This window comes from Propithecus coquereli, unplaced genomic scaffold (assembly GCF_000956105.1).
Source record: "Propithecus coquereli isolate 6110/MARCELLA unplaced genomic scaffold, Pcoq_1.0 Scaffold131, whole genome shotgun sequence".
NCBI lineage: Eukaryota > Metazoa > Chordata > Mammalia > Primates > Indriidae > Propithecus > Propithecus coquereli.
This window is the reverse complement of record NW_012137303.1, coordinates 382,197-396,390: the sequence shown is the minus strand read 5'-3', so window position 1 is coordinate 396,390 and position 14,194 is coordinate 382,197. Positions and strand designations below refer to the sequence as shown.

At 40.0% G+C, this 14,194-nt stretch overlaps 2 non-coding genes across 2 annotated transcripts; one reads left to right on the top strand and one right to left on the bottom strand.

Annotated features, from left to right (window-relative positions):
- Positions 1-1,953: 1,953 nt before the first annotated feature.
- TRNAI-AAU lies at positions 1,954-2,027 on the top strand. Its single transcript has one exon. It is a non-coding gene; the product is annotated as a tRNA-Ile (tRNA).
- Positions 2,028-3,599: 1,572 nt separating this feature from the next.
- On the bottom strand, positions 3,600-3,672 carry TRNAR-ACG. Its single transcript has one exon. It is a non-coding gene; the product is annotated as a tRNA-Arg (tRNA).
- Between the last annotated feature and the right edge of the window lie 10,522 nt (positions 3,673-14,194).

Here is a 14,194-nt window from a genome sequence, read left to right as displayed (position 1 = left end):
GGAAGGAAAGAAAGAAAAGAAAGATCATTGTTCATTAATATTGATTTGATATTTGATATTTTTTCTGAGGCACTGTTAGATAATGAAAATAATCTAATCTGGAATATAACAAATATTTTGAAATTATCTTACAAGATACTTGTGGCAGATGTTCTGTTGTGCATTGCCAACAACGTAGGTGGCTATATTGAAGAAATGCTTGATTATACATAGAATATTTTGGGGAAGATAAGAAAATGAGAGCTTCGGCAATCTCGAAGGAGGATATGGGGGTAGTTGGGATCTGAGATCAATAGATTTGCTTATTCTATACCATAGTGTATTGTTAAGAAAGGAAAAAGGAGTTTTTATTGAGCCCTTCTTTTGGTCTGGAATCACTGCTAGTAACGTTAACACACAACATTTCATTTAAGGCAGGGTAAAGAATAATACGGTTTTGGGATCTAGGACCTTCACTCCACCAGAAAACACAATTGAAAGTGGAAGTGGATTGAGGAGAATAAATCTAAATCTTAGGTTTTACCAGCAGGAAATGTGCTGATTTTTCTAGTCTGGTGCAAGATTCCCCTCCACAGTGATTGGTTTTATTCACAAAAGAGTCAGTGCTCAGGCTTGTCCTGTTGAAGAGCCCTGCCTGCCCATAAACCTCAGGGCAGAGTTCAGGAAAGTCAGGGAGATTGGTCACCCTTTTGTCCGAAGGAGGAAAAAGGGTAATCCTTTCGGTGTTGAAGGCACATAAAACAAGCTCATTCTCTCGCGATGGCTTGATATGTGACAGTAGGGGTCTACAAACACGTGTTGGAACGTGCAAGAGGATCCTCAAAAGCTAGAGTGTAGTTCTGCGAAGCGGACATGTGCCTGCAGAAGCCTTAGTAGATACTTTCCCTTTATGTGTTTTGAACAATTGGAAGCCTTAGCTCTTGAAATCTAGGATAAGAGTTCTTTAAGACCAGAAGAATAAAACATCGAAGCCCTTGGTGGTACTTGAGTCCGCAACCGTTGAATACTTTTAGAGTACACTAGAATCCCAATACTTCTTCCTCGCGCCAGCGTCAGGTTTAGAATCAACAAAATCATTACTTGTTGATTCATTTAACTGTTAAGTTTATTATGTGTCAGTCAGCATGAAAATTCGAAAAACGCAAAAGAAATAATACAACCCCAGGTACACGTAAAGGGAGATTTCCCGAGGCTGCAGGAGATTCCTTTCAAGTCCCCTCCATGTGATAAAACCAATAGCCTGACCAAGGACCAAAAAGCACATCTCACATTCTCCCCAATCTGGTGCTTGAATCCTGCGGTTCGCAAGATGAAATTTGAGAGACACAGCATGTGCCATTAAATGAGAATGTTAATACGTAGCCGGGTGGTACCGTAATTTTGCCCTTCTGCAAACCACTGTAACTGTTCTACCACCCTCAAAAAACATACCATATTTACTATGTAACTCCAGTATTGTTAGGCTGCCCCAATTCCAACCCTGGATATCATCGCCTTGTCAATCATGTCAATGCTTATGTTTTCAACTCCAGAGACGCTGAGAAGACGCGGCTCCTTTCCTCAACGCCACTTGCCTTCCTTTCGGCGCCGTTGTCTTGAAAGAACTTGAAAATAATAGGTCATTAAACTACAAGTCATTAAAGAGAAGTTTGCAATTTGCCATCCAGTACACCGACATTCCTCTAAAAAGGGGAGGCTCCCTTTCACTACAGTGCTTTCTCTACAAATAAGCTAGACTTAGCCTCTGTCAAAAGTTCTTCGTGGTTTTTCTAGTCTAAATTCAGAGTTAAAATAGTTTAGATTCCCTCGTTAAAGTCTGTGAATATGGTTTAAAGGTCTCTTTTGAGGGCGATGAAGGGGGAAAAGAAGAATTTCCTTTACTTTTATATAAACAAATACAAAATTGTTAATGGACTTATTCATTATTTTCTTTAAAAAACGTTGTCTCCGGATGGCCGGTTAGCTCAGTTGGTTAGAGCGTGGTGCTAATAACGCCAAGGTCGCGGGTTCGAGCCCCGTACGGGCCAGCGTGTGATTTTTTTTTTTTTTTTTGGCAACTACTATTTAAATGGATACTTCTAATTCGAAAAATGGAAGTTTCCAACTCAAATCACTGTCAACCCCCAGGTTCGTACTTTCTCCGTCTCTTCAAGTGAAAACTTTTTTTACTTTCGTTTCTCTTTGTCTTTTCAAAATAAAAGGTAATACGCAAGTATTAAAACTTATTGAAGAAAATAGTGTGGGAGCAAGATTTATGTGTTTTAGGGAAGGGGGAATTAAGAGGAGGTAAGAAATTTGCCTGCTAACTTTTTAGTGAAACTTCAGGAAATATTATTTTGGAACATTAAACGAGTTTCAGTACAGAAAGTGAAGCAGACTGGGCGTGGCCAGTGATTTAGCTGGTGAGCGCGAGGTACTGATAGTAGCAAGACACGGGGTTTGTTTCCGGTAACGTCTGTGCTTCGTTCTTTTTTGTTATCCCAGGTAATTTCGAAGGGAAATAAATGTCCGCTCCATGTGAGGTTGCCACTTGTCTTTCACATAAAATCTCTCCCCTTACATGTAAAGAAAGAGCAGGGAAGTAAATGCAGCCAGCTCTGTAAGGATTGCCAGTTCTTTCTATCTCTTCACAGCCCAACAGACCGGGACTGCCAGGTCTGTGGTTTCATTCGTTTAACCACAGCGCCCCTGACAGCGCACACTGGTAACTTCAGTAAACTTATCTGCGATGCAGAACGAGGATCCAAGTTAAACATTCGGAAGTCGATTCACATACTAAGATGCTCTTTTGGTTTAGTCTGAAGAATTTTTCCCCGCTTGACAATGATTGCCTTCCAGCCTCTCTCTCCACGATGCCTGTGGCTGAGAAAGGAGTCCGGTCTGTTCAAAGAGACATCGACAAAGTTGCCAATTCCCACGTCTTCTTTACACACTCAACTTCTGGGATGTTTACTTTTCTTTTTTTTTCCAAGGAATCCCTGTCCGTTCTCCAGTTTCCTGAGAGCAGGTTTCTCTGCTCCTGCCACTCTCTCGAAGATGGGGGGCCGAGGGATAAGGGTAGGGACTCGGAGGTGGGGAAGAGGCCGGGGCGGGAGTGCGGGATGGACGTGGAGGTCTCCCAGCTTCAGGTTTGGGCTGTCTAGGGGGCCCAACTGAGGCAAAGAGCTGCTTGCATACTGCATTTCCACAGCCGTGGCTTTCTTGGCCCAACATGTCTTCAGGAGATGTCCCTTTTCTTTTGACAGTAGGCATGCCCAGGGAAAGAGCTGTGCCAGAGAGACGCCATGAGTGAGAACTCTTCCCAATGGAAAAAATTACTGATGAAAATACGAGTAGAAAAAAATATTCTGTTTATTTTTCTTTAAAGCTTCTTCGATTTTACAGCCTTCCTTCTAATGAACTTTTTCAGCCAGCTCCCTCCTCAAGTTGAGGAGATGAAAGGTAGAAAGAAGAAAATTTTACACCACGGCCCCTTTTACGCTTCTGAAGTCTTTCTCGGTCTCAAATCCCTGCGCCACGATCAATTCTAGGAAAATATATATGAAGGCTTGTTTCAGCACGACTTTGAGAAGGTATTCAGAAGAAAAGAAACAGTGAAGCGAGCCAGCCAGGAGTCGAACCTAGAATCTTCTGATCCGTAGTCAGACGCGTTATCCATTGCGCCACTGGCCCACACCTTGGGAAGCAGCCCAGGTGTTAATATTTTCATTACTGTATTTATTACACTGTTGGTGCCCAGAACAAATGATTATTTATGTAGGGAATAGAACAAAAAACCGCACTGATTCTAGGAAGGCATTATTTATTTTGTGGTTTGTTTGCATCATATTCATTCGGATAAAATATCTTTATTGAAAACAATGACCAATTTTTATCTCGAGACATTATTTATGTGATTAAGATGAATGTTCTTCCTTGAAAGCAATATATGTGTGTGTATCTTCTCTTTTGTGCCTAGTTTTGAGCTCTTCATTACTTTTTTCAGGCCTATCATCTTCCCTCACCTGAATTTCATTTTTTATATATTTACATTGGGCACTGATGATGTATGTGGATCAGTAATGAACAATCTGTATTATTTTAAATTTAGATAGTGCAAAAAAAAAATAAATGTTTTGAAATGCATTTCTGGAGGCATTAATCATAGTTTTTCCCTCTTCTCGTCCAAAAAGGGAAAAAAGAGTAATTACTCACTATGGAGAAATTTATTGTAAAATGGTACTATATAACTCAGCGAAGCAGACAAAGGCACGCAACCAAAAACATGTAACGAGTCAAGAATTCAATAGAAGTATATATTTTTAAGAATCGCATTTGACATACAAAGTTAGAGACTAGGAACTTATTCATTAACAAACATAAACTGGCTTCAAATATGCTTAGCTGTTTAAAGTAGGCAAAATAGCTGAAAATGCAGAACTGTTGATAAGAGAGGGACTTTTCCGTTAAGGAGAAGAAGTTTCGTATGAGTTTGAAAAGGCAGTCTGAAGCCAAAATGTATCTTCTTTGTGCCTAGGTTTCCTCGTTTGTATAAAGGGCTTTGAAGAGCAACTAACACGTTTGATGGGTTATTATCATTCTAAATTTTTTGGTTCCCACCGGCCTGTGATGCCAGGACAAACACTAAAGATTGCTGCCTGAGAATGCTTTAAGTTGTCAGCCATACTATACTGCAATCTGAAAGGGAACTCGTATTCCCAATATTTTTAGTTCCTCCTCTCTCTCCTTACAGTTGTGATTAGAAGTTCTCACAGATTTAACAACCAGTATTTACACCCACTGTTCCATGTGGACAGTTGGTATGGGGGGCGGGGAATTAGACTGAATTAGGAATTGACTATCATGCGGTTCACGGATGCCCACTCAATGAAAGAAACTCGCCAGGATACTCATGAAAAATTCAGGCTATAAGCTGAAGTTGCTCTCTAATAAATTTCTCTCTGTACTGGCGCAGCGAATCGCGAAAGCTGCAAACTGGAATCTGGACAGAAAACTGGAACGCTGTAAACAGGATTTGAACCTGTGGGGTCAGTCCCCAGTACATATCAAGTCCAACGCCCTTAACCACTCAGCCATCACAGCCACAGATCAAACCAGTCCACCTTAAAGATAAACATAGATTATTTGCTATATGGTATAGAAGAAGAGATGGGACCATGTTCCACCCCATAGGGCACTGTTTTCGGAGAAAGGATCTCTTCAACAGTCGACGCCCAGCTTCATGCACCTCACGTAATGTATTTGGTCGTCCTGCTGTATGCCAGGCACTGTACTAGACACTGTGAATACAATGATGGCCAAAATAAATAAATAAATAACAAAAAAGGCATGGCTCCTTCTATAACAAAAGTCAGAATGTAGTGGAAAATAAATCCATTGTTTCCATCTGGAGATGTTAAAGTATTAGCTAGATATAATAACCACAGCATCATGGACAATCACTTGAGAGAGTGTCCCTTTTTGTTAAGCTTCCTCTGCAGCAGGCTAGTGCCAGCTTACTAGCTGCTTGGAGTCCCTTTTTCCCAGATAGACAAGTGAAGATGTGAATGACAAGTGGTCTCCAGTCAAGTGAATGTTGAAGCACCTTCCTTCATTTCCAAGAGTCTTTTCTTCAATTCCCTCTTTAATCCTGAGCCATATGGTGGCTCTTTGAGATTCTGCCCTTCTGTTCATAGAAGGCCTCATTAGGGTCTTTCTGCCGCTCTCCTTAAGGTTCCCAGAGCAGGTTATTGCCTCCATCTTTGTCACTTTTTGTATACTTGTTTCTCCATTTCAAACAGGAGCTCCTGGGAGACATGATAGTGTCTTAATTGTTACTTAATCACTGGCTTTCTATACACTGGAAACTTGTTTGGTGCTTAGCAGTTATTTTTGTTGCTTGCACAGTTATCTCCTGCTTAGACAAATGTCTGTGGGCTCAATTATCTGTTCCCTGTTCCTTACTCCCTTTCATGTCTTTTCTTCCCTCCTTACCCGGCATATATTAGAGTCACACTGTTGCTACACTCTCAACTTCCCTGCCTCTCTAATTTTGTACTCCTTTGGCAAAGCCACATCCTGGGCAGATGAACATGGGTAGAGAAAAACACACAATCAGTTGACAGGTCTCACCTTAAATTCATAACAGTGAGTCTCAAGTAGGTCCTCAAGGCTGCCAGGCAATTGAACCATAAGGCATGAGATTAGTCCATCCCAATTCCCACTGTTCTAGATCACTATTTCACACCTTCTCTCATCCCAAAACTCCAACACTTCCTCTCCAGTCCTCATATTCAACTGGTGGCTTTGCTTCCTAGTTCACTGAGGAAATTAAAGCAATCAAAAGAGACCTTCCACAAACATCTACCATCACATCTATTCACCTATCAGCCTCTATAGGACTGTCAGTGATTCTATATTCTCTTGACAAGGTCACCAATGACCTCCACATGGCTAAAATCCCTTCCCAGCCCTCATCTTACTTTGTATAGCAGCAGCTTTTAATACATTCTCCTTCTTACAACACTTTCTTCAAGTGACATTAGGGTAAAAATTCTCCTGGTTGTCTTTCGCTTAGTAATATGCATTTAAGTTTTCTCCATGTCTTTTCATGTTTTCATAGCTCATTTCTTTTTAAGCACTGAATAATATTTCATTGTCCAGATGTACCATAACTTATATATCCATTCACCTACTGAAGGACATATTGGTTGCTTCCAACTTTTGGCAATTACAAATAAAGCTGTGTGCAGGTTTTTGTGTAGACATGTTTTCAACTCCTTTGGATCGATGTCAAGGAGTGCGGTTGCTGAATGGTATGGTAAAAGTATGTTTGGTTTTGTAAGAAACCACCAAACTGTGTTCCAAAGAGGCTGTACCATTTTACATTCCTACCAGCAAAGAAAGAGAGTTCCTGTTACTTCACATCTTCACTGGCATTTGGTGTTGTCAGTGTTCTGGTTGTTGGCCATTCTAATGGGTATGTATGTAGTGGTATCTCATTGTTGTTTTAGTACAAACATTTAATTAAAAAAACAATGCATTTCTCTGATGACATATGATGGGGAACATCTTTTCATATGCTTATTTGCCATCTGTATATCTTCTTTACTTTGGCTCATTTTTTAATTGGGTTGTTTGTGTTCTTACTCCTGACTTTTAAGAGTTCTTTGTATATTTTGAATAGCATTTCTTTATTAGATGTGTCTTTTGCAAATATTTTCTTTAGTCTGTGGCTTTTCTTTTTATTCTCTTGACATTGTCTTTAGCAGAGCAGAAGTTCTAAATTTTAATGAAGCTTATTAATTATTTCTTTCATGGATTGTGCCTTTGGTGTTGTATCTAAAATGTCATTGCCATACCTGTGGTCATCTAGGTTTCCTCCTGTTATTTTCTAGTTTTGCATTTTACATTTAAGTCTATGATCCATTTTGAGTTAATTTTTGTGAAAGATGCAAGGTCCGTGTCTAAATTCACTTTTTTGCAATGTGGATGTCTAGTTGTTCCAGCACTATTTGTTGAAAAGACTGTCTTTGCTCCATTGTATTGCCTTTACTCCTTTGTCAATGATCAGTTGATGACTATATGTGAATCTGTTTCTAGGCTCTCTATTCTGTTCTACTGATCTATTTGTCTGTTTTTTCACCACTCATTTTCTTCCCACTTCCATTTTCTTTTTAGTCTTCTTTAGCCAGAAAAGACTGCTGTCCTCCATCCTTCTATCAGGATTTCTCAGAGCTTAGTCTTTGATCTCCTTCCCTTCTATATTTATGCCCATCACCCAGTTAATGTCACATAGTCTCACAGTTTAAATAACATGCATCTGCTGAAAACTTATTACTTTGTATTTTTAGCCTGAATCTCTTCCCTAAATTCCAGACTGGCATATCCAACTTCCAGTTTAATATCTCAAATTGTGTATTTTAAAATAGACATTTCAAACTTAATATGTTAAACTGATTCCTGAGTTTCCCAAAGAAAACCTACTCTGATCCCAGGCTTGTATATTTTAGGTAATGGCAATTTCAACTTTTCAGACTGTGAAGGTTGCAGATACAGGGATGAAATCACTTTCGTCAGACCCACACAAAATAGGAAGGGGAAGGTCCAAATGAGGGGAGGCTCATGCTTACATGTCTGAGATAAGAGCTATTTCCAAGGACTTTCTAAAAACCCTTTCCCATCCTTCACACATCTCAAGCTTTGCTAAGGTTTATCACTAGACATTCTTAAGGACTGCAGTAATTTGGAAGAATACTTGCCCAGTAACATCATCTCCACCAAAGAATTGACAGCTCTGGCTTTGAATCTCTGGAACTAATGAACTATTTCTAAGCAGGTTCTGTAAATAAATCCCTTTTGTTTGCTAATAAAAGCTTTCCTTACCCTTCTCTCATGGAATGCACTACTGGCTTACCATTTCATGTATTCTGGAATACAATCCTTATTTCTATTTCCTCAGTAAGCCTGACATATTTAGAGATCATTTTCTCTGGTGTCTTTTATTATTTTTTTATTTGACAAGACATTTAGGTAAAAATTTTGGCAACATTCTTAACTCCAATGATTCTCTCATTCTACATATATGAGAGAATTTTCTTTGTTCTAACCTCTGAATGTATCCAGATCTGACAAACTTCTCATCAACTTAACTGCTACCATCCTAGTCCAAGAGACCTTCATCTCTAACATGGAATATTGCAAAAATCTCTTAACAGAATTCCCTTCTTCCATGCTTTCCAGTCCTACAAAATATTCTATGCTACACAGTCAGAGAGATCATTTTGAACCACTTTATACCCTTTGTGGTACAGATTTGCTCAAAATTCAATATCTCCTCATTTCATCAGAGTAAATGTCATAATCTTCACTGAACCCACAGGGTTGTCCATGGTTTCACTTCTCCAGCTGCACTCCTTGCTCAATCTGCTGCACTTACCATTGGCTTTCTTGTACTTCCTCATATATTTCAGGCACATCATTGCCTCAGGGCCATTGCGCTGACAGTTCCCTTTGCTAGAAATACTCTTGCTTGAATATATGTATGACTCAGTCCCTTATCTACTTCAGGTCTTTTCTCAGATATCACCTTGTCAACAAAACACACCCTGAACATTATACATAACACTATAAACCCCCTTTATTCCAGCACTTTTCCTCCTGATTCTTTGCTTTATTTTTCTCCATATCATTTGTGATCATTTTTCAAACACGCTATATAACTTATTTATTTTGTATATTGTCTGTCTCCCCCATGTGAATACAAACTTTACAAGGGCAGGGATTTTTGTTTACTGCGAGATTCCTAGTACCTAGAAGAGAGTCAGGCATATGGTTAATAATAAATATTTGTTGAAAATACATGAAATAGATTTCATTATTCCATTTTGCAGATAAAGAAATGAGGTCAAGATCATTGAGTTTCACAGGATCACAACATAATAACCAAGACTGAAACCCAGGTATTCAGATTTCCTGCCTAGAGATCTTTTACTCTTCCAGGGATGCTTTGGGGGAAGGGAGGTTGAAGGGGAGGGCAAGGAGGCAAAGTTGGCTGAAGTGCAAAAAGAGAGAGGGCTGTAGGGGAAGTAGGATGTTCTCACTACCAAACCAAACAGCTTCTACCAAAAAAATCTGACTAGAAATTTTTTGATGTCCACATTCCAGAGCAGCAATATATTTAATTTGCCTTAGGGAACATTGCCTGGACATCATACCCATTCTCTTAAATGAAAAACTTTGACCCTCCTTTTGTTCTGAAATATGCATTTCCCCATTTTCTCCAGGGGAGCAGTACCAATAACAAGCATGATGTTTGTGAGAGTTATCTCTGGTTACCCTCAATGTCCTCAGTCTCTTGATACTGAGCTTTCTCTGCCTCTTCCTGCAGTATTGAAATGACTTTCATATTATATGCTAAGTTTCACTCTCTTTAATATCAGTGTCTTTCTGTAGAACCTTTCTTCTTCCAGAAAACTGTAATAGTGAGGAACTTCAACCTCAGACACACGTGGATACAAATACTGGCTCCAAATTCTACAATTTGTGTGAACTTGAGCAAGTTATTTATGTTATTTAACCTCTCCACTCCTCAGCTTCTACATTTATAAAACAGGTAAATGATTGTAAATAGCAATAGCACCTACCCCTTAGGCTTGTTTTGCTAGTTTATATAAGAAAATTCATTACACACTTGGTTTAATAGGTGGTAGTAAATGGTAGCTATTACTACTGTTGTAGTGATTTCGTTCCCATTATTGGTTTCAACAAAATGATGTGGAAATTGCAAGGATCGAGGCTTTGAGAATTTGAAAAAATATATACCCACATCCAATAGGATATTAAGGAATGAGCAAGTACTTACTGTAAAGCCAGAAATATCCAAGTTTGAATCATAACTCACATAGTAGCTCTACACTTAGGCAAGATAAGTAATCACTGCAAGCCTCAGTGTCTCAACTTAAAATTAGGAAACTAACACTTTCCTCAGATAATCATGGCAAGGGTCCAGTCTTACATTAGGTGGTAATTATTGAGTGCCTATTATGAAGTAGGTACTGTGCAAGGCAGTGTGGATTCGTTGATGAGCAAGAACAGATACTGCTCCTGGCCTCGTGCAACTTACATTACAGGGAGACAGACATTAATCTATTACACTGATAAATGTAAAATGTGCAAGCAAAGAAAGGTCATGGTGCTATGAGGAATATGGGATTTTCACTTAGGGAGTTTAAGGAAGCCCTTCCGAAAGAAAGAAATAGTTTGAGATCTAATGACGACCAAGAGATAACTAGGCAAAGGCAAACACAAGGCATTTCAGCTTTCAGCTGGAGGGGACCTCATATGCACAGCCCAGTGGTGAGAGAGAGATTTATTGTACGGACAAATTCCAAGTATGGAGCACATACTGCAAGAGAGAGAGCAAGCTGTGACTTCCGAGTGAAGTACTTAAGGGTTGGATACACAGGGCATTTCAGGCAGTTCTATGTAATGAGTGCTGTAGAAGATAACACCTATAAAATGTGTAGTATATATCAAACTCTTTAAAGGCTAGTTTCTGCCTCCTCTTCCCTTTATCCTGTCAAAATACCCAGAATCTGAGATCTAGTGTGACTTAATCTATAAGGAAATCAGGTAAATTCCCTCCAATAAGTTTGAAAGAATTCATATTATCAGAAGATCTTGAGAGTTCTCTTAGTCCACTGAGGATGAGGGGTGGAGTGATCTTGGCAAATTCTGAGCTCTGGCTCCCCATTCGGAGATCCCAGTCTCTGCCACCTCCGGTGGTCACTTAGAGCAGGCGTGGATGTTAACTGAGTTTACCACTAGGAGGCAAAACGATGAAATAATTTCTCTGAATGTGGGTTAGGAAAGTGGAAGCACCCTCCTTCTAGTGTATGTCTATTCCAGAAGAAAAACTGTCTTCCCCAAATTCATGATTTTTAGCAAAATATGTGATGAAACACATAAACAAGTAGCTAAACTTTTAAACTCTTTCCTCTTTTCCATTCTTATTTCCGAGAAACCCCACAAACGGCTCCAACCCTAAACTGATTCCAGAGATAGTCAGGTTCCCTCCTTTCACTCTGAATGGTCTTCGCCTCTGGGAGCCCACTTGAGCAGAGCTGAATGTCCCTGCCGAGTCCTGGGAGAACTTCGCGTTGACGCCTCGAGGAGGCTCCAGCAGCGAGCGAGAGCGGGAGTCCGCCCAGTGCCCCCAGAGGCGCTCGCCGCGTTTCCCCCGCGGCAGGAAAGCACTTGTTTTGCAGAGTCTGACGGGAAATCAGCTGCAGATCAAGTCCCAGAGCGTCTTCCCGGGGATGGTGGGAACCAGGGAGGAAAGGCGGTCACGAAATCAAGGTAAGGGTCTCCTATGTCCCATACAGATATCCAGGAATGTGTTCTTATGTATCCCTCCACCCTTCTCCACTCACAACTTTTCCTTCCCGTCCTCGCCGGAGAATTTCCAGAAATATTGTGTGGTACTAACAGTAATAATAGTACTACAAATAATAACTGCCAGAGACGTCTGCTATCCTTTAACTCTGAGGTCTCCAACCCCCGGGCTGCAGACCAGTACCAGTCCGTGGCCTGTCCGGAACCGGGCCGCAGAGCTCCGCCGGCGTCCCCTCCCCGTCCGTGGAAAAACTTTTTAACAATTTAAAAAAAAAACTTCTATAAAACTTTTTAAAAACGGGGGTGGGAGGGCACACAGCAGGAGGTGAGCGGCGGGCAAGTGAAGCTTCATCTATATTTACAGCCGCTCACCATTGCTGGTATCACCGCCTGAGCTCCCTCTTCCCCAACCCTGTCCGTGGAAAAACTGTCTTCCATGAAACCTGTCCCTGGTGCCAAAAAGGCTGGGGACCGTCGGGCAACACTCAATGGCAGTGAACCAAAAAGGTTGGCGCCCACTGCTGGTACTGACACGAGGTGGCGGTCGCTGCTAAATTCCGAAGCAGAGCTCTTTTCTCTCTTAGAAGTTCTTGAGAAAGTCACTGCGGAAAATCCGCACGTCGTACTCTCAGAGTTCCGAGGAAGCCAGTATCACCAGTGTAGCATAGGCCGAGTCCTGGGCCACACGGGACTCTTGGGATTGACACCTCCTGGGTCTCTGACGCCAAGAAGAGGGAAAAGGTTAGGGGGCTTGCTGGGGCGGGAGAAGAAACAGAACAGTACATCAAACTTATTTCCACCTGGTTTCAAACCCGGGACCTTTCTAGTGGTAGGCAAACGTGACACCCACTACACTACGGAAGCTAAATGCTTCAAGCCTCTTCCTTCTGAAAATACGAGTAAATATTCCTTGACTCCCTAGGTTTAAAAATTTTCAATTTGTCTTTTCCTTGTAGAGAATTTTCCGGTTGTACTGCTGCTGTTCCTCTCACATTTTCCATTTATTGAAATCAACAATATCACATACCGATGGCGGATATTTACCAGCAGAAATACATTAACCTAATACATCTACTATAATGTTCAAGGAGTTCAGAGCAACCTGTTCAAATAGCCAAAAATTTGGAAACTACCACGGTGCCCATCAAGGAAGACTTCCTAGAGAAAATTACACCAGATCTAAGATTTGGTAGATGAAAAGAAGTATGACAGTTGTAGAGAGATTAGAAAGGGAGATTTTTGTCATAAAACTGGATGGAGTGGTTGTGGTCTTTGGGAGGAAATCCAGAGATTTGAAGCAGGGCATGGAAAGAAATCAGATAAAATGGGACTATTTGGGGTGGATCAGAGAAGAAGGCTAAAGAGAAGAAGGTATATTTTAGTCTGAATGTGATGAGAAAGATCAAAGAGATTGTAGACTAACCTTTAATTTTTGGAATGTAGATGTCATCCGGTGAAGAGTTTTTTTTTTTTTTTTTAATCAGGATGTAACTTACATACATTAAAATACACAAATCTTAAGTGTACTGATCAAGGAACAAAATATATGTGACATCAGCTCAGATTCAATTGCTTCAGCAAATGCCAACCAAGATTATGTTAAAATGGTTGAAACCAAAAATAAAAGAAAAACCTTAAAAGCAGCTGGAAAGAAAAATATTACATTTTAGGTTAAACAAAAGTTAAATTGAATAATAGGTATTAATTTAAAGGAAGGCAGAAAAGGAGGAAACAAGAACAAAGAACAGCTAAAACAAATAAAAAGTAAATAAAATGATGACAGACAAATCCAATATAAATAATTGCATTCAATGTAAATGGGATAAACAATTAAAAGGCAGAGATTGTCAGGCTAGCTAGTAAAATACTCAACTGTGTCTTGCTTACAGGAGACACACTTTAAAAATAAGAACACAGACAGGTTAAAAGTAAAGCAGGGGGGAAAGGGGTATCATGAAAACACCAACCATTAGAAAGCTGGTGTGAATATCAATATCAGAAAGAGTAGATGTCAAAGTAAAAAGTAAGACCAAAGATAAGAGGAATGTTACATAAGGATAAACTTAAACTCATGAGGAAGACATATTAATTCTTATATGAAGCAAATTAAGAAAACTAAAACAAGAAAACAGAAAAATCACAATTGTGGTTGGCAATTTTAAAGACACCTCTGACTGATGAGAAACTGAAAGAAAAGAGGGAAAAAGAAGTAAGAATATAGAAAACTTGAACTATGATTATTATCCAATTTACCTACAAGACACCACGCCTGAATACTGCAGAATACACATTATTTTCAAGTGCACACAGAAAATTCACT